General features: G+C 43.5%; 1 long non-coding RNA gene across 1 annotated transcript in view; it reads left to right on the top strand.

The window, feature by feature from the left end:
- Positions 1 to 1,365: 1,365 nt before the first annotated feature.
- LOC138929616 (uncharacterized) overlaps positions 1,366 to 25,505 on the top strand; it is a 41,917-nt gene continuing 17,777 nt past the window's right edge. Inside the window, exons 1-2 of the long non-coding RNA XR_011445853.1 lie at positions 1,366 to 1,493; positions 1,553 to 2,431. This is a non-coding gene — a long non-coding RNA (uncharacterized lncRNA). The remainder of the gene's footprint in view (positions 1,494 to 1,552; positions 2,432 to 25,505) is intronic.

Here is a 25,505-nt window from a genome sequence, read left to right as displayed (position 1 = left end):
GTTCATGATGCTACTGTTGCTGCTGCTGTTGTTGCTGCTGATGCTGGTCGCTGAATGATATTTTTCCTAGACGAGGGCCCTGAATTTATACCCGCCAAGGAGCATATTTCTCCTCCCACTGCTATCCACTTGTACTATGGTATTCGGTCTCAATGGATAGAACGTCTAGCTTTGTAAAAGGTCAAAGTGTCCACTTCATGTGAAGTGGTTACGAAGGGTATGGGAAGAATTACAGTCTAGCAAAAATTTAAGGCATAAATGCCCACAGTTAAAAGTACCAAATTTTTGGAAACGCTGATAATTATATCTTATTTTTTCCCCTAAATATCTAATTATTTCTAAAGGCGGCTGCAAGTTACCAAAACTGTCAAAGTAGTACGAGTCTGATCCTTTCTTATAATACGCCACCCAATGCGTTCCTTCTGATGATGAGTCTGCTAAATTTATTATTCCACACTCGGAATAATGTGGTACTTTGGGTATGTCATCTCTCATATAAACCCCCCGAAAATGTGGAATATTTTTAAAGGCAAACTTCAATATATCAAAATTGGAAAGTGCTCTCTTGGGTAGCTCATTTAATAGTTTTTTTTGTTTATTATTATTTTTTGAAAATGATATGCCAAAGCCTTTCTTGTATGGTTGTAGGTACAAGCCTTTACCCAACGATACAGATACAACGATACATCCCATTGATTTCGATACTGCACTGCGTGCCACTTTAACAGCATTCAATATGTCGAGTGGCTTATGCTTTCGCAATTCGATGGTTGCCTTTTTGATGATTGATGCAAGAGATTTTTTCACCACTTTCTTTTTCTGTTGCTTTGCTCCCATACCAAATTTCTTTTTTAGCTTCATCATGTTTGTAACAAAATATGATGCAGCCCTCTCACTAATGCTACTATCCGCTGCTTTTACTCGATCCCAAGCCCTATTGTTCAGGTCAGGAGCTTTCGTTTCCCCCCCGCGCGACTCCGAAGCGCTCCCGCTTCTGCAAAGCTCCTCAGCCCGCTCTCGCTTGTAGGGGTCAGAGGGTAAGGGCAGAGAAAACAAATAGGAAAATATAAATAAGTATAATCGTAAGTTTAAATGATAGAACCGACCCATCGAAACGCATATGCCGCGACTAGAGTGTAGGGTAGCGCCTTCCAGAACATGCCGTTTTTCTTCTACCTGCATTCGCAGCGCCAGCGAAATCGTACGATTTTTTGCTTATTTTTCCTTCCTCCAGTCCTTCGCTCGCGAGCATCGAGAGCGCGAGAGAGGATTTGGGAAAAGTTCCGTAGCTTTTGGCTCGTTTGCTATGCAAGGCACGCTGCGTGTAGAGAAATTTTGTGACGCTCGCTCACTTGAAATTGAAAACCAGAGCAAAGCACACGCATCGTAGATCATTTTTACTATAATAATTCCGGCACGTGGAGTATACAGTTTCAATCGAATTAATAGACCAGTGACAAAACTTAATAAGTGTTGTGCACGAGTGAGAACGGGTAAATATTAACTACGGAACGGCAGAGTTTATAGTATAGTTAACCCTTTTGTTGTGCAGGGCTAGTTTGGCGCTAGGCGACGGCTCTTACGTCCTTCGCTAGGCGTAGGCGTATCGCCGGCGTGGCAGCCACACGCGGCAGAAGTTGGCGATCATCGACGTGCAACTCAACGCGGTGCAACCGAGCGGCCATAACCCTACTCTTTGGAAGCCCTACGGCGGCAGCGACGTCGACGTGCAGCCCAACGCTGTGCGACACGAGCGGCCATAACCTAACTTTTCGGAGGCCCTACAGCGGCAGAGACGTCGACGTGCGGCCAACGCAGCACGTGCGCGTAACCCTACTTTTTGGGTACCTCTGCTTTGCCACGTCGGCTGCCAAGGAGCTATAGCGATCCGAGTGCGACCGCACTAAACCGGGAGCGAGAAATCTCCAAGAGTCAGACCAGAGGCGGCCTGTGTCTGAGTTCTCGGAGTAATGTAACCGGCCTCGTGCAGCCCCAACTAAGGCGATTCGGCTGTATGGACAGCGGCTAAGCATTACCTTTTCGAGCATAAGCCAGTAGGAACAGTGGAGGTGCACCTAAGGTAGCTGAGCGGAGACTAGGCAGGAGCAGGCGCAGCCGGATAGAGAGCTCGCTTGCGCGGCAGGCATGTGACCTGTCGAAGAAGTTGGAGGCGCGTCGCGGCGAGCTCACGCTGGATGATTCCAGTAACCCGAAGGATGTAGAGAAGTTTTGAGATCGATTAAATTTAGAGTAATGCGTAACGTTAGCTAGAAAGTAACTGATATTGTTGTTGCTTTTCTGCCATTTAGCGTAATATGTGAATGCGAACGCGAGCGTCCCATTTAAATATCGTTTCTGAACTTTCCAACTAACAGCCATCAGCACCTGCAACTTCGATGGGCCCAACGAACCAGCAGCGGAGGATCTGAGCGTAAGTCAATATATCGAAAGTAAATCGGCACAAAGGCCGCATTTTTGATTTATTCTGTAAATATATATCGATCGTATGTATAATTTAAACGGGATCCTAAGCGAGCCGCATATTTACGCGTGTGTTTACTTAAATTTCAATTAACGTAGAGATAAATAGCTGGGGACTAGAGAGGTTAAGAAAATGATGAATAATTGTAAGAGACAGAATTATGAATTATCCTGAAGTTTAACGAAATAATAATGGAGTAAAAACGTATATTTTTGGTCTATGTTAATACAGCAAGTGGATGTCGAATAACTTTAGAATGAGCTAAGATCGAAAAGATGAACTTAGTAAAGGGGTAACACTTAATTTATCAGAGTTTACCACGGCAGGGAGGGTAAAGACGTGGGGGCGAACGACACCTCAGCCACCCACAACGCGAGTGTTCCTCTCTTATACCTACTCTTTAGGGTCCGTCCGTACGTCTGATTAATTCAACCGTTGACCAATCATTTAGTTTACAGAATGTGCACTTAAACTTTTATTACAGTAGTGAAAGGGTGTGACTTATTATCGGTGAGGAAGGCCCACGCCATATCCGACGAGCTTTGAACCGAGCATAGCAAGAAGTGCACAAATACCGATCCGATTGTACACTGGAAAACCCACAGTATCTAGTGAGCACCTGCCTCTTGGCTACTACATAAATAAAATGGCGCCCAACGTGTGGGGCCAAAGACCGTTATCTGCATTTGAGAAATAAGAGGAAGAAGAATATCAAGCTATAGTGCAACTCGCAGGAGCCGCAAATACCTATTGTTTTAGGTGCAGGACCTTCGAGTGGTTTTAGCCCATGAAAATGCTCGACTATCCATCCAAAAGAATTTTTTTGTAATTAATTTAATCAGCAGAAATTGTTACTATTTTATACTAGAGATTTGCTAGTTGCGAGTTGAGGACTTCTTAGCCGGAATTGCGTCTTCGATTCGAGATCTTACGGATCAAGGCGACCGCAACGAACCCACTCACAGGCGCAAAAACTCGAGCCTGAAATTAGTTAGGTGGATCAAACTCCCGTTCAATAGGTAGAGGGAAGCGAATTCGGAATTAGTAGCTTGGAATAGCGATATGTTATCAAAACTTCGTGGTACTATCGACCAGTACTAACCGAGCGCAGAATACTATCCAAAGGCGACAGTTTAGACTACTGGCAAAAGGTACTGTACGCGTATTTAGGAATATCAAGTGGAGGAACTTCGATGGATGACCAATACAGCGAATACAAACCTACAAAGCCGCGACAATATAGACAATATTAGTATAGAGTTGGTTAGGAGAGAACGCTCAGCAAGAAGGTATTCGACAGAAACTAGCTGGAAAAACAAAGACCATAAATTGAAAATATTAAGCAACCAATAACAGATACGCAAGAAGAAAATGCCTATTCATCATAGCTTAGAGAATTTAGCAGCCGCTTCTAATAATGACGAAAGTGTTTGCATTCTATGCACACGACCTTTAAGCGTGAACGATCTGACAGCAGCTTCTCCTTGTAATCATCGATTTCATCATCAATGTATTAGAGATCACTTGTCAGTAACGAACTCGTGTCCGACTTGCGATCGACCATGCACGGTGCAGCAGTTGTCAGTATCGAACAATAACTTGTTAGCCGAATTGGCAGATGCAGAACAAAGATCCGAGTCAGGAAGAGCACCCAATGAATATGACGCTGCCGAAGGCAGCAGCAGTCTTATCACAAACCGAGGCCGTAACAGGAATGAACCAAGAAGAGGTCGAAGTTTGGGGCAACGCAGAGGTATGGTTACTAGGTCTCAGCAACGTAGTAACGTGGCGCAGCAGCGCGATAGAAGCGCTAATACACCATCAATTCTCGATTCATCTAGAGCAGAGAGTGTCGAAGAAATAGGTAGAGTAGTTCAAGCAGCAATGCAGTCTCAGCAACAGAAGCTTATGCAGGATTTGACTCTTTTCATACAGTCACAGATATCGAATTTGCAGCTCGAACAGAATGCCCAATCCCCGAGTAGGAGAAGCATGAACAATGTAACACAGGGACAAGCATTCGCAGTAGGTCAAGCTCAGCCAGGGTCAGGATTGAATTTACCGAACAGGGAGCAAAACGAGAGATTAGGGAATCGACAATCTAGTAGAAACTCTGAGAGGTCGCACACTTCGGTGCAGCCGGAGAAGGTGCCCGGTATTATCCAGAGTTGGCACATCAAATTTGATGGAGCCAAAGATGGCTTGCAGACAGAGGATTTTCTGTACAGAGTGCAAGCACTAGCCCAACAAAACTTGAACGGAGATCATCAGCTTCTTTGTGATCACCTACATCTGTTCTTTACCGGCAAAGCGAATGAGTGGTATTGGAAATTCCACCAAGCATGTACGAATTATACAACCAAGTTGGAACACAACCTTATATTGCTCAACTAGAACAGGAATCTGAGGATGTAGGACTAGAAGATGTGTCAGCCCTACAGACTAATCAGATAAGATGTTGGAACTGCGATAAGATAGGCCATAGGTTCGACGAGTGCCTCGAAGTTCGCAGCATCTTCTGTTATGGATGCGGAGCCAAGAACACTTTTAAGCCAAACTGTCAGCACTGTAGACCATCGGAAAACCGACAAAGGGATGCGTCGGCCAAAATCCACGCGTCGCATCCGAAACATTAAAATCCAGTAGTGGTACGCAGACAGAACCGTGTGAAGTTTCAAATCTGCAAAAAGTACACCCAAACACAGCAAAAGTTAACCAACCATATCATATACGTGAAGCACAGTACGCTGAAGCCAGACGAAGAATATTCGCAGACGTTTGCAGCAGTATTGACACTCACAAACCCGGACGTTCAACACTAAGAGCACGATCATTTTGGAACAAGGTTCGAAAGAACCGGAAAAAGTTGATAGCAGCAGTTTTTATGAATTCCGATAACCGTTTATACACGGAAATCGATTTAGTGGGTAAGCGCTATGTGGCGTTACTCGATTCAGGAGCAACGATAAGCTGTATCGGAGGCAACGCTGCTAGAGACTTAGCTCAGAACCCAAATTTACGAAAATGTTCAGGTCGCATTAAAACCGCGAATAACTCCGAGTGCCCCGTCGTAGGCAGACTCGTGGCAGACATCAATTATCGAAATCGTACACATCCAGTCGAATTTTTTGTGATTCCAGGGCTGAATCAAGATATATATCTGGGAGTTGATTTCTGGCGAGACTTCGGTCTATTGTCCAAAATAATGGAAGAGACCGGAAGTGTAGCTGAACTTGACGTAGGGCGAGACGAAGATCCGGATCGATCGAGCAACAGAAGAGGCTAGAGACTGTAATCTCTAAGCTTCCCTCTTACGAGTCAGAAGGATTAGGTCGAACTCAACTAATTGAACATTCCATAGACGTTGGTCAAGCGAAGCCGGTAAAACAGAGGCATTGGCCCATCTCACCAGCTAAGGAGAAACTTATGTTTGCCGAAGTAGAGAATATGTTAGCGTTAGGCGTGATCGAAGAATCTCGAAGCCCGTGGAGCAGTAACTGCGTGCTGGTGAAGAGAGGAGAAAAAGTTCGGTTATGTTTGGACTCCAGGGAGGTGAAGAAGCTAACCATAAAAGACGCCTATCCACTCCCTCACGTAGACGGAATCCTTAGCAGATTGCCACCAGCGCTTTACATAACGGGTCTCGATATGAAACACGCATTCTGGCAGATTCCACTCGAGGAGAAGTCCAGGCAGTGCACAGCGTTCACGATCCCCAACAGGCCTTTGTATCAATACAAAGTAATGCCGTTCGGCCTGTGTAACGCAGCACAAACACTATGCAGACTGATGGACGCCGTGATACCAACACATTTGCGCCCTAGGGTATTCGTATACCTAGACGATTTATTAATTCTGTCGGAAGATTTCGAGTCCCACATGGTGTTGTTAGAAGAAATCGCGGTGAAGTTGAGGCAAGCTAATTTAACTATCAATATAGCGAAGTCGAAATTTTGTATGACCGAGATTAAATACTTAGGCTTTATCATAGGGTATGGACAGATCAAAGTCGATCCAGGCAAAGTTAGCGCAATCGACACATTTCCGATCCCGACGACAGTCAAACAACTTCGCAGGTTCCTAGGACTAGCAGGCTGGTATAGGCGATTCGTAGACAATTATGATACGATCACCTTACCACTCACGGAATTGCTTAAGAAGAACCGTAAGTTTAGCTGGGATCCGGAAGCTGAAGAGGCATTTAAATTAGTGAAGTCGAAACTGACCTCCTCACCTGTGTTACGAACCCCAGATTTTCATAATAAGTTCATATTGCTTTGCGATGCTAGTCTGTATGGACTTGGATGCGTATTAGCCCAAGAAAATGAAGACGGCGTTGAGTTACCAATAGCGTACATGTCAGAGAAGCTGACGAAAGCACAGCGAAACTATTCTGTGACCGAACTAGAGTGCTTAGCAGTGATTAGAGGGATTAAAAAGTTTCGTGCTTATATAGAGGGGCAGGAATTTTGTGTAGTGACAGATCACGCGTCCTTACAGTGGCTGATGAAGCAGAAAGACCTGCCAGGACGATTGGCTAGATAGTCAATCCAGCTGCAGGGTTTCTCATTTAGTATAAAGCACAGAAGCGGCTCGCAGAACGTAGTTGCGGATGCGCTGTCGCGTTGTGAAGAATCTAACCTAGAGGAAGTCACAGACGCAGGCCCAATCATTGATTTGTCATCTAGCGAATTCGATTCGGAGGAATACCTAAGCCTGATCGACCAAATCCAAACAAATCAAGCAAGATTGCCTGATCTGAAAATATCGGGTAAGTTTGTATACAAACGAACAGAAATCGCAAAGGGAGATGCCCTACAAACAGCGGATGCTTGGAAGCTCTGGGTCCCGACAGCCTTACGAAACGCAATCTTGTACCGAGCACACGATGCCCCAGATTCAGCTCATGTAGGCATGTCCAAAATGATTGAGAAATTGAAGCGTTATTTATTTTGGCCAGGTATGGTGACCCAAATCCGTGATTACGTAGCTAACTGTTGCATTTGCAAGTCGACTAAAAGTCCTAATCAAATATTAAGACCACCCATGGGGAATCCAACAACTTCCCAAAGACCGTTTCAGAAACTTTATATGGATCTCTTAGGACCATATCCGCGATCCAAGAGCGGTAACATAGGTCTGCTTATTATCGTCGATATAACTTCACGAAGTTTCACTTCTTGCACCCATTACGAAAGTTTACTTCTGATAGAATTTGCGACTTTTTGGTGAAATACGTCTTCTGTACATTCGGAGTTCCGGAATCCATACTAACGGACAACGGATCACAGTTTAAATCTGGATATTTTAAGGCTTTCCTAACGCGATTCGGCGTAGCACATGTGTGTACAGCCATTTACTCTCCCGAAGCCAACGCGAGCGAGCGAGTAAATAGATCCGTACTGGCCGCCATAAGAGCTTATATCGGGACTGATCATACCGATTGGGATAGGAATATAGACAAAATTAGCGCATCTTTAAGAGCGAACAATCATCGTAGCACCGGATTTTCACCTTATTATTTGTGTTTTGGTCAAAATATGATCATGAACGGAAAGGACTATGAATTACTAAGAAACATTAAGTCGTTACAGGATGATACCTTGTTGAAAACGCCTGATGTCATGCAGCTAGCACGTAGTCAAGCACAGAAGAAAATTAAGGAAACGCATGAAAACAATGCAAGTGAATAATAATTACGGAATCATTTGCGACAGTGATTTATTAAAACTTAGTGCCAATCATTACATTTGGAGCATTTTTATTAATTCCCAATTAATTTCAAAATGGCTGAAAGAGATTCGGCTGCAAAGCCAAATGCAAAACTTTTGATGGCTATGCAGAAACACGATATGGTTCTGAGTGACATCGAGCGAATGAAAAAGGCATTTGAGGAAAGAACTATTTCATTCGACAAAATTCAAATGGAATATCGAATGCAACTTCTCGAATCGTACTGTAAAAAACTAATGGATATCCAGGCAGACATTGATATACTATACTCAGAAAATGATCTGAGAGCGTCGGTTGAGGATGCATGTATCATTACAAAGGCATTGTATCGCTCCGCAATGATAGAAGTTGAACCTCAGAGAATCAGTCAAGGGGACTTCAGTGGTTATCGTCATTCATCGCAATTACCAAAAATGAATCTGCCGAAGTTTAGTGGAAAACATTCGGACTACAAAAATTTTATAAGTCTATTCGAGAGTTTAGTTCATAAGGATCCATCCCTTACAAAGGTAGAAAAGTTCAACCATTTCCTTACATGTCTAACAGGTGATGCATTAGGAACTGTAAAGGCGTTTCAAATTTCCGAGTTAAATTATGAGAAAGCATTGGCTAGCTTGAAAAACGTGTACGACAATAAATGTTTGATTTTCTTCGACACGATTTCTCAGTTGTTTGACCTTCCCCAGGTATCGAAACCCTCTGCATCAGGCTTGAGGTCTCTTGTTGATGAGATATCGGCTCTGTATGCATCATTGCAGTCGTTGGGTAGTGAACAGGAGATCAATAATGCAATTTTTATTCACATAGCTATGTCCAAGGTAGATCACACAACAAAATCCCGATTTGAGGAGCAGCTAGATTACAATAAGTTGCCGACATGGTCTGATTGTGCGTTTCAGTTGAATCGGCGATACCAGCATTTAGCTGCTGAGGAATCAACGAAAAGTAAAGGGAAGCCTAGCCAAGGTTCGAATAAGGGATACTCAAAATCGTCATTCTCATGCACAAAAGCAGATCACAAACCAGATTCGAAATGTCAATATTGCTCAGCGACGAATCATAATTTAGGTAGTTGCCAAGCCTTTATGGCTCTGTCCGTGATTCAGCGTTTTGATTTTACGAAACATAATCGGCTGTGCATAAATTGTTTAAATCCTGGTCATCCAGTTAAAAAATGCAAAGCAACAAAGTGTCGCGTCTGCTCTAAGCCTCATAACACACTTCTTCACAGATATGGGGTAGAGCAGCAACCTGTAGCTTCGGGATCAGGTTCTCAAGTGCAGTCACAGTCGTTTCCTGTAGCATTTGATCATTCAAATCAAGCCCACTCATGTCATGTTGCAAGTAGCGACCAAGTGATTCTTGCCACTGCCGTCGTTAAGGTGCGGGATAGATTCGGACAGTTTCAATTAGCACGAGCTCTTTTAGATTCCGGGTCGCAAATAAACTTTATGGCCGAAGATTTGGCACAACGTTTACGGCTACATAGGGAGGAGTCTTATTTGAATATTACTACTGTCGGGAAGAACGATTCGGTAGTGCGGCACAAGGTGCACACGTCAATTCACTCTCGCGTCAATGATCATAGTTTCGCAACCGATTTTTGGGTGTTAAGGTCAATTTCATCATATCAACCTGACTATGAGGTCAATTATGCCCAATGGAAAATTCCAGCAAACATTGAATTGGCAGACCCTCGTTTTCACAAGCCCGCAAAAGTGGACTTGCTTATTGGCGCAGAATCCTTTTTTGAACTTCTAAGCGTAGGCCAAATATAATTGGGTTCCGACCATCCTTCGCTTCAGAAAACATTATTAGGATGGATTGTGTCGGGAAAGTACACTCAACGCTTAGCGAGTCAAGCTCAAGTAGGCAGCGTCACTGTCAGTGAAAATATAAGTTCTCTCGACTCTCTGGTGGAACGATTTTGGGAGTTGGAACAAGTCCCTGAGAGATCGAAGGCTGTTTACACAGCTGAACAAGTTGCTTGTGAGAAGCATTTCGAGCACACAGTAAAAAGACTTTCTTCAGGTCGTTTTGAGGTGAAGCTGCCATTCAAGACAAATCCAAGTGTTCTAGGCTTATCCTTCGAAACGGCAAGATGCAGATTTCTTTCGTTGGAGCGCAGACTTGCGAATAACTGCGAGTTGCAAGACATGTATCACGAGTTTATGAGAGAGTATCTTAACCTTGGGCACATGTCACGGCTTCCAACGCCTCCTCCAGGACAACACTACTATATTCCACATCAATGTGTCCTGAGACCTGATAGTAGCACCACAAAGTTGCGAGTTGTTTTTGATGCGTCAAGTAAAACGTCAACCTCGATCTCATTAAATGAGACACTAATGGTGGGTGCAACTATTCAGAGGGAGCTTTACGCTATTTTGGCAAGATTTAGATTGAACAAATATGCCTTGACATCAGATATTTCAAAGATGAATAGGCAAGTAAACGTTGCCAATGAAGACCGAAATTTCCAACTCATTTTGTGGAGGGAAAAATCTACTCAAGCTCTCCAAACCTTTCGCCTAAACACTGTCACTTATGGGACAGCCTCAGCTCCATTCTTAGCCATTCGTTGTCTCTTTGAGCTATCAAAAATTTACGCTAAATCACATCCGGTGGCAGCGGAAGTAATTTCGAGCGACTTTTACGTCGACGATATGCTTACAGGAGCGAACAGTTTGGACGAATTGGAAGTGATTCGCAAGGAAGTCACTGAGGTTTTGGAGTTAGGGGGTTTCCATCTAGCCAAATGGGCAGCAAATCATCCAAGTTTGATGACTAACCAGGGACCAGAAAAATCTCTTATATTTAACACCTCTGAGTCCGTTAAGACGCTTGGAATGAGGTGGAACCCTCAGAATGATGCATTTCATTATAGTTTGGAGGATTCGTTTCAATCCTTACCTCCCACGAAACGCAACATTTTGTCCGTCACAGCTCGTTTGTTTGACCCCTTCGGGCTATTGTGTCCGTTGATCACAAGAGCAAAAATCTTGCTTCAGGAGCTTTGGCGACAAAAACTAGATTGGGATGAATCAGTTCCCATGAAATTGCATACAAGTTGGAACGAATTTAAGCAGAATTTATCAGAGATTGACAAGATATCCATTCCTCGATATATCTGTCTGTCAGCCTATGACGCTGTTCAAATCCACGGATTTGCTGACGCATCGAGCCACGCCTACGGCTGTTGCATTTATGTTCGCACGGTGGCTGGGACAAATAGGTTATCGAGACTGCTAACCGCTAAGTCACGAGTGTCCCCGCTAAAAACCAAATCAATTCCAAGGCTCGAATTATGTGCAGCGCATTTGCTGGCTAAGCTATGGACTCAAGTATCTCCTTTGCTACACAAGATAGAGTTGGAGAGCGTTAATTTTTGGTCGGACTCCCAAGTCACTCTATACTGGTTAAAGAGGGATCCGTCTACTTTAGCAACATTTGTCGCGAATAGAGTTGCTGAAATCCAGGAACTCTCAGAGAATATAGTCTGGCGTCATGTGCCTACAGAAGAGAATCCGGCTGACTTAGTGTCACGTGGAACAGATATAGAGGGTTTGAAGCGTACTCTATGGGAAAATGGACCTGAATTCTTACTGCGAAATCCAGACGAGTGGCCTAGTTCTCATCGGGTTGAGGTATCACAGGAGTTACAGTTGTCCGAGAATAAAAAAAGCGTAGCAGTATGTTCCGTCACAAAAAACCAACCGAATGTCTTTATTGAACTTGTTGGACGATGTTCGTCATTTAATAAATTAATGCGGATCATGGCATACGTAAATCGATTTATTCAAGGGAAGAAGCGTCAACGCGATGTTGTTATTTCGGCCAACGAACTGAAGCTGTCGTTTCTTAGGATGGTCCAAGTCTTGCAAAGAGTTGAATTTGAGTCAGAATATGTCAAGATAGAGAAATCTGAAAGTTTGAGTCCACATCTACAACGTCTAAATCCTTTCATACACTCCAGCGAAATAGATGGTGTGAAGTTTCAACTAATTCGGGTTGGGGGAAGATTATTAAACGCGCCAATTCCGTATGATGCCAAATTTCCGTTGTTACTGCCATCGAAGTCAGAATTTGTTTCGTTGTATCTTCGCAACTTACATCGGACTCATTACCATGCTAGTGTCAAGGTTTTGGTATCGCTCTTGAGACAGCAGATATGGCTCATCAATGCTCGAGGAGCATGCAATAAAATTGTCCTTAGCTGCGTACACTGTTTTAGGTACAAAACAGTGCTAATGGACCAGATAATGGGTAATTTACCCGCCACGAATTTCGTAGGAGCGAGCAACGTGCTGCAGGAGCTGAACACAGCGTTTCACCACAGCGAGGATCAGCTGAGAGGGTACGCGGCTCAGAGAGGCGTCGAGTGGTATTTCATACCGCCGAGGTCACCACACTTCGGAGGACTGTGGGAGGCAGCCGTCAAGTTCGCCAAACATCGATTGCTGAGAGGGGTCGGCAACGCCAAGCTAACGGCCGACGAGTTGAGCACCCACCTGGTCGAGGTAGAGGCGCTGCTCAATTCTCGACCAATCGCATCGCCTGGCAACGATCCCAACGATGGAGAGGCGCTGACACCAGGACACCTGCTGATCGGTCAGGCTCTTCTTTCGCTGCCGCAAGAGTCCGACACAGGCGTAACCTCCAGCAAGGGCGGATGCGAGTACTTGAGGCGGTGGCGAATGCTGTCCGCTCTCAAGCAGCAGTTTTGGGACGGTTGGTCCAAGGACTACCTCGTCAGCCTGCAGCAGCGCAATAGGTGGAGCACCGGATGCAGCGATTTGGAGGTCGGACGCTTGGTGCTCGTACACGAGGACAACTCGCCCCCACAACGGTGGCTCACAGGGCGCGTGGTGGCAACAACAGTCGGCGCGGACGGTAAAGTGCGTGTAGTACACATCCAGACGTCAGGAGGCGTCATCAAGCGCGCCATCCAGAAGTTGGCATTGCTGCCGATAAACATCGCTCCTAACGAGGAGGTTAAAGCGCCGGAGGCCTTCAACGGGGCCGAAATGTTGGAGCACTAGATTAGCGATTGATATTATTGTTAAAATGAATTTACATGAAGAAAAAAATAGAACTAAAACGTAACCAATGTGAAACAAAAAGCTTATCGCTTGCACTCAGCCGAGCTGAATAGCCGAAACGTATAGCTTTCATAGCGAGGCAATTCGGACGCTGCTTGTGTAAAGGTAGTAGCCGATTAACCTTTGGAACTGCTGGCTGCGCCAGCGCAATAAAACTTTTTCGTGCGACTGCAGTTCTTCTCATCTTCTTTTCTTTGCCTTCGAGTGGAAATTCCCCAGCTAGGCCGCTAGTTGCTAGTCGCCTTTTTTTTATTCGAATTTTTTGTCCGGAAAACCCTCACGGATTTACAACAATGCTAATACATTTGCATACTCAATTGTAAATTTGTAAACAAAAAGTTCACAACTCCCCTTATAGTGCATGTATCCACGGCAGAATTTGTACTGTGGTGGCCAGTCGCAAACCGAAAATAAAATATATAAGAAATAAAGAAATTAAGTTGTAAACATTGCGAAAATGCAAATCACATTTGAATTCGCATATGCTCACAAGCAAAACGTAGAGTACAGCGGAGAGCGTCGATAGAAGCTTATCTGGCCTGCTCTCGCATACAGCCTACCTGCATAGCGCTAACCCTTTCCCGTGTGCACCGAATGCGTGTGAAGACGGAAAAGGAGAAGAGCGACTGGAAGCACTCCGTTAGGTGAAGTTTGGCAACGCTGCAATTGCGTACAGCTAACTTCTCGAGTCAGAGTTCTCGCTCATTTCATTTTTGGCACTGATAACGTTCGCATGCAAACCGCTGCTGATCGTAGTAATAGTAGTGGAAAATTTTCAACCGCGTGGCCGAAAATTGTAAAGTGTTTTCTGGCAAGGAAAAGGAGTTCACCAGTGCAGAAGGAGTTTCGGAGAAACGAACCAAGCGCAAGGGGTAAATATTTCCGTGAAAAGTGCAAATGAAAAGGCAGTGTTTAAGTGCATATTTTTGTGTAGGAAAGAGACGGAAGATACGTCGGCCGGCAACTTCAGCGCCAGAGCAGCAGCATTACGCCAGTTCTCGGGTGTTGGTCACCGGCTGGTGGACCGTTTTGGAGGCTGCTGGCCAAGATCAGTGCGACAACCGCCGTATTCTTTTGGACGTGCCGCGTGTAGATTGCCACGTTTTGAGGTTGGAATCGACCTGCGCGTGAGCACGCCCAACATAAATCGGACTTAACCACAATTTTGAGAGACACTTCGGCCGCGACAACCGTGTGCCACATGGAGGTTCGGATTTAACCTTAATCCGACCTGCCGTTCCCAATCAGCCAATCCATCCCAGGCGTGGTGTCGGAGTACCCATGCGGGTTAAGCTACCCTAAGGAACGCGAGGAGGAGGAGAAGGAGCTACGAGCTCCTGCAGAAGTAACGACGATCGGTTGACCGCTGGTTTTGCTGCCGTAATTAAGAGGAAGAGACGAATGTGAGGCGACGCTAGCCTACTCTTTGCGCGCACGTGCCACGTGCGGCACCATATCCCAGAGCGGGATGAAATAGGGAGAACAGACCTTTCGTCTGGCATGCGAAGACGCCAAACCCTTCGTATGCGGTGAATCGAACAGGAGACCTGGAGGAGAATGCCGCAAGGAGGCATCGCCATGTGCAGAACAGCAGCCAATCAACGTTGACGTGTGCTGCAGATCATTTTCTTTGTTTAGGGATTTAAAGCCAATGTGCTGAATTTGTCGATTTAATTCTTTGATAATTGCGTAGACAATATACTGTTTGTATTCAAGTAATGTAAATTTAGGGTCGTTTGAGCAACACAAAAATAATATTTGTCAGAAGTTAACCACATTTCTTGATTAAATCTAGCACAGCGTCTTCGATGGGCCCACCGAACCTGCTTCAACCGGATTTGTGAGTAAGTGAGATCTCTCCTTATAAAAACATATTGATTTCTGACTTTACAAATATATTCTATTTTTGTGGATGCATTTTTATAACGATACGCCATATAATTAGTCGAATGACATTTAAATATTTTTACGATTCGATTAAAGTAAGTTTTAGTAGCATTATGGTTAGGAGTTAAATACATCGTAAGCAACAATAAGAATTTAGGAGCGAATAAGAATTTGTAGACGATAAGATGATGCGATTTGAAAACCTTTTGTTATTGTTTTGGGCATTTGGCCAATATGATCGAATTTATGCGATTCTTTGTTTTGATTGATTGATCCTTTTTCCAATATGTTGGAGTAATTTAAATTAGTTTTCGTGGATCGATCTTGATGCTGCCGCAATGTGAATTAGAATTAGAATATAAGAATAAACTTTGATTAAGGGATAACCGCAAACATAATCTCTCGAGTTATCATGGCAGGGAGGGTACAGAAAGGGATGGCGAATAACAGCTAGCCACCCCTACTCCTGGTGTTCTCTTGATTAGCTTACTGGTCCGTCCGCGTATACCAGAATCCGAATATATCCTTTGTTGTTTTGAACTGTAGATTACAGTTAGTGCACTTAAAACTTTTCTTTTGCGTAGTGCAGTGTGTATATAGGGAAGATGAGGAAAACCCACGACAATCCGACGAGCTTAGCAAAGAGCAATGCTAGAAGTGCACGAAACCGAATCTCCTTATACACTAGGTTACCCTTAACCCGGTGAACACAGGCCAGGGAGCCCTGACGGGCAACCGACGATCCTAGTCTGGCTGACATAGAAAGACAAGGGAGAACCGACTAGCTGGCTGGCTACTAAATAGAAAGAAAATGGCGCCCAACATGGGGCTAAATAGCTGTAGGAGTACTACATAAGAAGAAAATGCCACACCAGCGTGTGGGGCCGATAGCCGCATAGAAGAAAATACCACATCAACGTGTGGGGCTAGATATATGTTTGAGTTCTACATAAAGAAAATGCCACAACCAATTTGAGGCAGGCAACAGTGATACCTCTAGACAGCGAAACCGACTAGAGATTGCCAGATTTCTAAGTGCAGGAAACTAGAATGAAACTCAGCTCCACGATTTTGCTCTAGTAGTTACCAATAATTGTATTAGTGTCTGCTGAAGTTTAGTTTCAGGTCTTTATTATTTATTATGTAATGATCACTAAGAATTCGAGGCAGGAATCGCGATCTTGATTCGAGTAATCTACGGATTAGGTCGACCACTCAGTTTGAAGTATTCATGTAATCTCGGAAGGATTGAAAGTAACAATAAGTAGAACTTTTTTGCGGATTTGGATGAATTTGAAATAGGTCTCTATGAATTGCGATTGTATTTCGAGTAATTTACGGAATAGTCGACCAGAACCAACAGTTCACTTGATATCTCATTTCCATGAATGTTCTTTAAACTTGCTTTTAGACTACGGGAGTTTGTTCAATGGAATTGCAAAGTATTGGAGGTACTTCGATCTTTGACCGGTTCAGATAAAGTAACTCGAGAAGCAAGCATTCAAACTATATATTTTTTTTTTATTAATTTTGCTTTGAAATTCAACTTTTTGTAAGCTATCAAGAAACATAAGGAGTTTAATTCACATAGCGAGCATGCAGTCATTATAAGATCAATCACGAAACTATTGAATTTATTTTTATATAACCAAAATATTTAGCGATATGTCAGTACGTCACAGCAACGTCGATTTATCTGCCGCAGCAGGCGGCGAAAGTACATCTTGTACAATTTGTACGCAACCATTGAGCGCAAGCGATTTAACAGCAACTACTCCTTGCGGTCATACCTTCCACCATCAGTGTATCAGGGATCATATGATTGATTCCAATGGATGTCCAATGTGCAATCGAGAATGCACAGCACGACAATTGTCCTTGTCGAACAACAATCTTTTAGCGGAATTGTCAGCTGCTGATCGAGGATTAGGAGGTACTAATACTGTCAACAACGATTTACCGGCTTGCAGCGTGTCGATTGAGCATACGAACAGAGGTAGAGCAGGCGGAAGAAGAGGCAGGAATACAGGTCAACGCCGAGGCGGCGGACAACGAACAGGAATGACGCTGAGGTCAGGTCGCAATAATCCAGCGAACCACCTCGAGCAAAGTCTTGACACAGATTCTGTAAGAGATATTTCTAGGGCAGACAATTTAGAGGACATAGAGAGATTAGTACAGACAGCCATGCAGGCACAGCAACAAGTCATTAGGCAAGAACTTTCAGAGTTTATACGAGCGCAAGTAGCGAACCTACAGATTGGTGGTTCTGCTCAAACTCCGAATAGGGGAATGAACGATAGACGAGATCAACCAAGGGAAGCTCATTCAGCAGAAACGGTTTACCATGATATTCATCTAAACACTCAGCGCGTCGATAGATCGGGTTCTACAGTTCAGCCAGAAAAGGTGCCGAGCATCATTCAGAGTTGGCACATCAAGTTTGATGGATTAAAGGACGGGTTACAGACAGAAGAGTTCCTTTATCGCATACAGGCATTAGCACAGCAAAATTTAAATGGGAATCGTCAGCTTCTATGTGACCATCTCCATTTATTTTTCGTTGGCAAAGCTAGCGAATGGTACTGGAAATTCCACCGTTCGTTTCCTCAGTTTAACTGGATACTATTTTGCAGAGAATTTCGGAATAAGTTCAAGGAGAGTGACTCGGACATGGACATTTGGGAGTTCATAAACAGTAGGCGTCAAGCTGAAAAGGAACCTTTTGAAGACTACCAATTCCAAGTAGAGAAACTTGTGTCTCGCTTGAGCACTCCGATCTCAGAAGAATCGTTAGTGAGGCTTCTTATTCGACAAGCGAAACCTTCACTACGATATAAACTTATGCATTTGCGTATAGACACGTTAGCTCATCTCAGGGAGGAAGTCCGTACGCACGAACAATTTTGTAGGCAAATGAAAGCTCAATCAGTCAGAGGTGGTTTTGAGCAACGATCTTTTGTGTCTCAAATAGAACAAGAGTTTGATGACAGTGAATCAGCTGAAGTTGCAGCTATGCGGCGAAAGCAACTTAAGTGTTGGAATTGCGACAAACTTGGACATCGTTTTGATGATTGTCTTGAAGTTCGCACCATCTTTTGCTACGGGTGCGGAGCAAAGAATACGTTCAAACCCAGGTGTCAAAAGTGCAACCCTTCGGAAAACTATCGGATGGATGCGCCGGTCAAATCTTGCCACACGTCGCATCCGAGACAGTAAATTCTGATAGTGGTACACAGACAGAACCATTAATAATAATAAACCCAGACGAGTCAAATAACAAACCGGACGAACCTAAACAAATTAATGTCAATCATTACCAGCCATATCATGTCAGAGTTGCGAATTACGCAGCCGCAAGACAGCGAATCTTCGGAGAAGTCAGTTCTACCGCAATCTTTATGAAGTCTGATAATCGTCTTTATACAGATGTCAGTATTTCAGATCATTTCTAACCAAGTTCGGAATTAAACAGATATGTACAGCAATTTATTCGCCGCAAGCGAGCGTGTAAATAGGTCGATCCTAGCCGCGATCAGAGCTTATATCGGATCGGACCACACGAATTGGGACTTAAATATCGATGCTATAAGTGCATCACTAAGACCAAGTATTCATAGGAGTACAGGGTTTTCCCCGTATTTTCTTTGTTTTGGACAGAACATGATAGCCAATGGACAGGATTATGAGTTGCTTCGAAATCTGAATTCATTATCTGACGATGTAGCTATAAAGACAGCCGACGTGTTACAGGTAGCGAGACAGCAAGCTAAAAAGAAGATTTCGGAATCACATGCAGTAAATGCTAGGGTATACAATTTGCGTAGTCGAGTCGTGCATTTGAAAGTAGGAGACACCGTATTCGCTCGCAGTTTTGCTCAAAGCAATGCTGGCAAGAAGTTCAGTAGCAAGTTAGCACCCGTTTCCGTCAAAGCATCAATAACGAAGAAAATCAGCCCGACGTATTACGAACTAGCTAACGAATCGAACAAGTCCTTGGGCGTATATCACCTGAAAGATATCAGAACATGACACAGATAAGGAATTTGCAACTGACCCTTGTTTTTGTCAGTTAACCCTTCTGCGAGTTAAACCTATTGCAAAGTTAACTGTGGTGTGGTGGCCAGTCGCAAACCGAAAATAAAATATATAAGAAATAAAGAAATTAATTTGTAAACATTGCGAAAATGCAAATCACATATGAATTCGCATATGCTCACAAGCAAAACGTAGAGTATAGCGGAGAGCGTCGATAGAAGCTTATCTGGCCTGCTCTCGCATACAGCCTATCTGCATAGCGCTAACCCTTTTTCGTGTGCACCGAATGCGTGTGAAGACGGAAAAGGAGAAGAGCGACTGGAAGCACTCCGTTAGGTGAAGTTTGGCAACGCTGCAATTGCGTACAGCTAACTTCTCGAGTCAGAGTTCTCGCTCATTTCATTTTTGGCACTGATAACGTTCGCATGCAAACCGCTGCTGATCGTAGTAATAATAGTGGAAAATTTTCAACCGCGTGGCCGAAAATTGTAAAGTGTTTTCTGGCAAGGAAAAGGAGTTCACCAGTGCAGAAGGAGTTTCGGAGAAACGAACCAAGCGCAAGGGGTAAATATTTCCGTGAAAAGTGCAAATGAATAGGCAGTGTTTAAGTGCATATTTTTGTGTAGGAAAGAGACGGAAGATACGTCGGCCGGCAACTTCAGCGCCAGAGCGGCATCATTACGCCAGTTCTCGGGTGTTGGTCACCGGCTGGTGGACCGTTTTGGAGGCTGCTGGCCAAGATCAGTGCGACAACCGCCGTATTCTTTTGGACGTGCCGCGTGTAGATTGCCACGTTTTGAGATTGGAATCGACCTGCGCGTGAGCACGCCCAACATAAATCGGACTTAACCACAATTTTGAGAGACACTTCGGCCGCGACAACCGTGTGCCACATGGAGGTTCGGATTTAACCTTAATCCGACCTGCCGTTCCCAATCAGCCAATCCATCCCAGGCGTGGTGTCGGAGTACCCATGCGGGTTAAGCTACCCTAAGGAACGCGAGGAGGAGGAGAAGGAGCTACGAGCTCCTGCAGAAGTAACGACGATCGGTTGACCGCTGGTTTTGCTGCCGTAATTAAGAGGAAGAGACGAATGTGAGGCGACGCTAGCCTACTCTTTGCGCGCACGTGCCACGTGCGGCACCATATCCCAGAGCGGGATGAAATAGGGAGAACAGACCTTTCGTCTGGCATGCGAAGACGCCAAACCCTTCGTATGCGGTGAATCGAACAGGAGACCTGGAGGAGAATGCCGCAAGGAGGCATCGCCATGTGCAGAACAGCAGCCAATCAACGTTGACGTGTGCTGCAGATCATTTTCTTTGTTTAGGGATTTAAAGCCAATGTGCTGAATTTGTCGATTTAATTCTTTGATAATTGCGTAGACAATATACTGTTTGTATTCAAGTAATGTAAATTTAGGGTCGTTTGAGCAACACAAAAATAATATTTGTCAGAAGTTAACCACATTTCTTGATTAAATCTAGCACAGCGTCTTCGATGGGCCCACCGAACCTGCTTCAACCGGATTTGTGAGTAAGTGAGATCTCTCCTTATAAAAACATATTGATTTCTGACTTTACAAATATATTCTATTTTTGTGGATGCATTTTTATAACGATACGCCATATAATTAGTCGAATGACATTTAAATATTTTTACGATTCGATTAAAGTAAGTTTTAGTAGCATTATGGTTAGGAGTTAAATACATCGTAAGCAACAATAAGAATTTAGGAGCGAATAAGAATTTGTAGACGATAAGATGATGCGATTTGAAAACCTTTTGTTATTGTTTTGGGCATTTGGCCAATATGATCGAATTTATGCGATTCTTTGTTTTGATTGATTGATCCTTTTTCCAATATGTTGGAGTAATTTAAATTAGTTTTCGTGGATCGATCTTGATGCTGCCGCAATGTGAATTAGAATTATAATATAAGAATAAACTTTGATTAAGGGATAACCGCAAACATAATCTCTCGAGTTATCATGGCAGGGAGGGTACAGAAAGGGATGGCGAATAACAGCTAGCCACCCCTACTCCTGGTGTTCTCTTGATTAGCTTACTGGTCCGTCCGCGTATACCAGAATCCGAATATATCCTTTGTTGTTTTGAACTGTAGATTACAGTTAGTGCACTTAAAACTTTTCTTTTGCGTAGTGCAGTGTGTATATAGGGAAGATGAGGAAAACCCACGACAATCCGACGAGCTTAGCAAAGAGCAATGCTAGAAGTACACGAAACCGAATCTCCTTATACACTAGGTTACCCTTAACCCGGTGAACACAGGCCAGGGAGCCCTGACGGGCAACCGACGATCCTAGTCTGGCTGACATAGAAAGACAAGGGAGAACAGACTAGCTGGCTGGCTACTACAGTACGTATATTAGTTTTTAGAAGGCTAATACATTTGCATACTCAATTGCAAATTTGTAAACAAAAAGTTCACTGCTCAGCTAATAATGTCTGTATCCACTTCAGAATTTGTATTTATATTAGTTTTTACACGGCTAATACATTTGCATACTCAATTGTAAATTTGAAAGCAAAAAGTTCACAACTCAGCTAATAATGCCTGAATCCACTTTAGAATTTGTATTTATATTAGTTTTTACACGGCTAATACATTTGCATACTCAATTGTAAATTTGTAAACAAAAAGTTCACAGCTCAGATAATAATGCATATATCCACTTTAGAATTTATATTTATATTAGTTTTTACACGTCTAATACATTTGCATACTCAATAGTAAATTTGTAAACAAAAAGTTTACAACTCCGCTTATAGTGCATGTATCCACGGCAGAATTTGTACTTATATTAGTTTTTAGAAGGCTAATACATTTGCATACTCTATTGTAAATTTGTAAACAAAAAGTTCACAACTCAGCTAATAATGCATGTATCCACAGCAGAATTTGTACTTATATTAGTTTTTACACGGCTAATACATTTTGTAACGTCCTGTCGCCCACGGGTAGTCAGCGGGACGTCCAGGGTCTGTGCAGATAGATTTATTTGGTTCAGGCGTGGTTGCTGTAAAGATTTTCCCCGATCCGTTTGCCCCCCAGGGAGAAATCGAGAGGGAAATACAGTAAAGAGTAAGAGTACGGTTTATTGACGTAATATTACAGTCAGGTAAATTGATCAGGATTTCGGCTGCGCTGGTGACCAACGGATGGCTCGGGGCGACGGAAAAGATCAGGTCCGTGAATCCCGGGTGACAGTGGGCGTAGGCTTCTCGCGTCTGGGTGGGTCTTCTCGCGTCTGGATGTCGCCGGCTGCAGCTGGTGCCTGGGGAAGAGGGAGAAGAGAAGATGGTGGCTCCGATCGGGGCGGCGGATGGTTGTTGTTGGGCGCGCAGGTCCGTATGCCGTCCGTCGCTTGGGTTCGCCAGTCTGCTCGGAGGATGGAAGTGGGACTCGAAAGTCAGCCTGGAGAAGTTGTGGTTTGGACTCGAAAGTCGGCAAAGAGAAGTTGGGTTGGACTCGAAAGTCTGAACGGAGAAGGTGTTTTGGACTCGAAAGTCTGCACGGAGAAGTTGTTGTCTTGGACTCGAAAGTCTGCTAGGAGAATTGTGGTTTGGACTCGAAAGTCTGCAAGGAGAAGTTGTTGTTTTGGACTCGAAAGTCTGCCAGGAGAAGTTGCTGTTTTGGACTCGAAAGTCTGCTCGGAGAAGTGTGGTTTGGACTCGAAAGTCTGCAAGGAGAAGTGGGGTTTGGACTCGAAAGTCTGCAAGGAGAAGTTGTTGTTTTGGGACTCGAAAGTCTGCCAGGAGAAGTTGTTGTCTTGGACTCGAAAGTCTGCTCGGAGAAGTGTGGTTTGGACTCGAAAGTCTGCAAGGAGAAGTGGGGTTTGGACTCGAAAGTCTGCAAGGAGAAGTTGTTGTTTTGGACTCGGAAGTCTGCCAGGAGAATTGGACTCGAAAGTCAGCAGAGATGGACCCGAAAGTCGGCAACGATTTGGGACTCGAAAGTCAGCAGAGACGGACCCTAAAGTCGGCAGAGAGTGGACCCTAAAGTCGGCAGAGATGGACCCTAAAGTCGGCAGAGAGTGGACCCTAAAGTCGGCAGAGATGGACCCTAAAGTCGGCAGAGATGGACCCTAAAGTCGGCAGAGAGTGGACCCTAAAGTCGGCAGAGATGGACCCTAAAGTCGGCAGAGAGTGGACCCTAAAGTCGGCAGAGAGTGGACCCTAAAGTCGGCAGAGATGGACCCTAAAGTCGGCAGAGATGGACCCGAAAGTCGGCAACGGTTTGGACTCGAAAGTCAGCAAGGAGGAGGGAGGGGGTTAGCGGGGAGGACTACGACTAACTACTATGTATTGGTCGGAACCTGGATTTACCTGGTTCCCGAAAAGTGACTTGGCTGCTTGGGTGATTACGATCGCAATCAGCGGCTGAGTGACTTCTCCAGTGCCGTGGTGCGCTTTATATAGGGCTCGGCGAGGCCCTAGTGTGGCCAGCTCCCTGGCCGGGTTTTGCCTCCGCTAGTGTGCCCTGTCGTCGTGCAGCCAGTGTGACCGTTCGCATCCCGTGCGCGCGAGTTACCGGCAGAGCTACCGGCAGTGCCCCCTACTCCACCGTCACAATGAAATCCAGCTAGTCGGCACATCCGGCCTGACTTAGCTGGACAGTATCTGGAACATTGAACTCATCAACACACACAGACATATAAAACCTTTGTACAGAAATGCTTACACAAGCATTTCTTAGGATTGGGCCGAGCCTTAGCGAAGCCAACTTACTCTTTTAATAAAACACTCTGATTCTGAACTTCAAACGAAGAACAACATACGTTGACTTTTATTTCCATACGAATATACATATACATAAATATACCCCTTGGGCTCTGGACCTTCCAGGACACGATTGCACTAAATGATAACTGGCGCAGCCGACGGAGAACAAAGGATTATAATGCCTACTACGCTCTTCTTCCTAATACCCATGTAAGCAAATGGATAAATATAAGTGTTACAAGTGCTACAAGAAAATAAATTATAAAATAAAAAATTTTTTTTTAAAACAAAAATGGCCAAAATAAATAAACAAAATATAAAGAAATTGCGTGTTCAAATAGAGAAGTGTCTAATTAACGCCGGAGTGCAAAAAAAAATATTCATATAACAAAACACATGCAAGTGAGACATATATATGTACGTACAACCAAGCCCAAAATTTTTCTCAGTGCCTATATGTGTGAGTACATTTAACTCAAATAAAATGCACACAAAACATAGTGCGCCAAGTCAATCGCCGACTATACCCACTGAGAGAAACTTGGCGGCTCAATACAGTTAAATTCAATAAAATTTGTAAAAATTACATATATACAAACTATACATATATATATATACACATGCATATAAAATAAAATTCCACCGCAACTCCAATGTATGGGATCATCTATCGCAGATAAAGTACATACGGATAGCAACGGAAAATACATAAAAATTAAATATATACAAAAATTATACACATTTATATATACACATGCATACAAAACAAAATTCCACCGCAACTCCAATGTATGGGATCATCTATCGCAGATAAAGTACATACGGATAGCAACGGAAAATACATAAAAATTAAATATATACAAAAATTATACACATTTATATATACACATGCATACAAAACAAAATTCCACCGCAACTCCAATGTATGGGATCATCTATCGCAGATAAAGTACATACGGATAGCAACGGAAAATTCGTAAAAATTAAATATATACAAAAATTATACACATATATATATACACATGCATACAAAACAAAATTCCACCGCAACTCCAATGTATGGGATCATCTATCGCAGATAAAGTACATACGGATAGCAACGGAAAATTCGTAAAAATTACATATATACAAAAATTATACACCTTTATATATATACATACATGCAAAACAAATTTCCACAGCAACTCCAATGTATGGGATCATCTATCGCAGATAAAGTACATACGGATAGCAACGAAAAAAAAAAAAAATTTTTTTTACATATATACAAAATTATATACATCGATATACCAATACCATACTCCACACGAACATATGCATACCCAATTACTTCGCAAAACCAATGTATGGGATCATCCATCGCGGATAAAGTACATACGGTCAGCGAAATAAAAAATAAAAAAAAAAAAAAAAAGAAGAATAAACACAATCGCATACAAAATTGCCAACACTTAAATTCAATCCCTACCTAAAACAAAAAAAAAAAAAAACGACAATAAGCACATACCGCAACCAGC

The sequence above is a fragment of the Drosophila kikkawai genome, unplaced genomic scaffold (genome assembly GCF_030179895.1).
Source record: "Drosophila kikkawai strain 14028-0561.14 unplaced genomic scaffold, DkikHiC1v2 scaffold_87, whole genome shotgun sequence".
Taxonomy (NCBI): domain Eukaryota; kingdom Metazoa; phylum Arthropoda; class Insecta; order Diptera; family Drosophilidae; genus Drosophila; species Drosophila kikkawai.
This window is presented reverse-complemented; position numbering and strand designations above follow the sequence as displayed.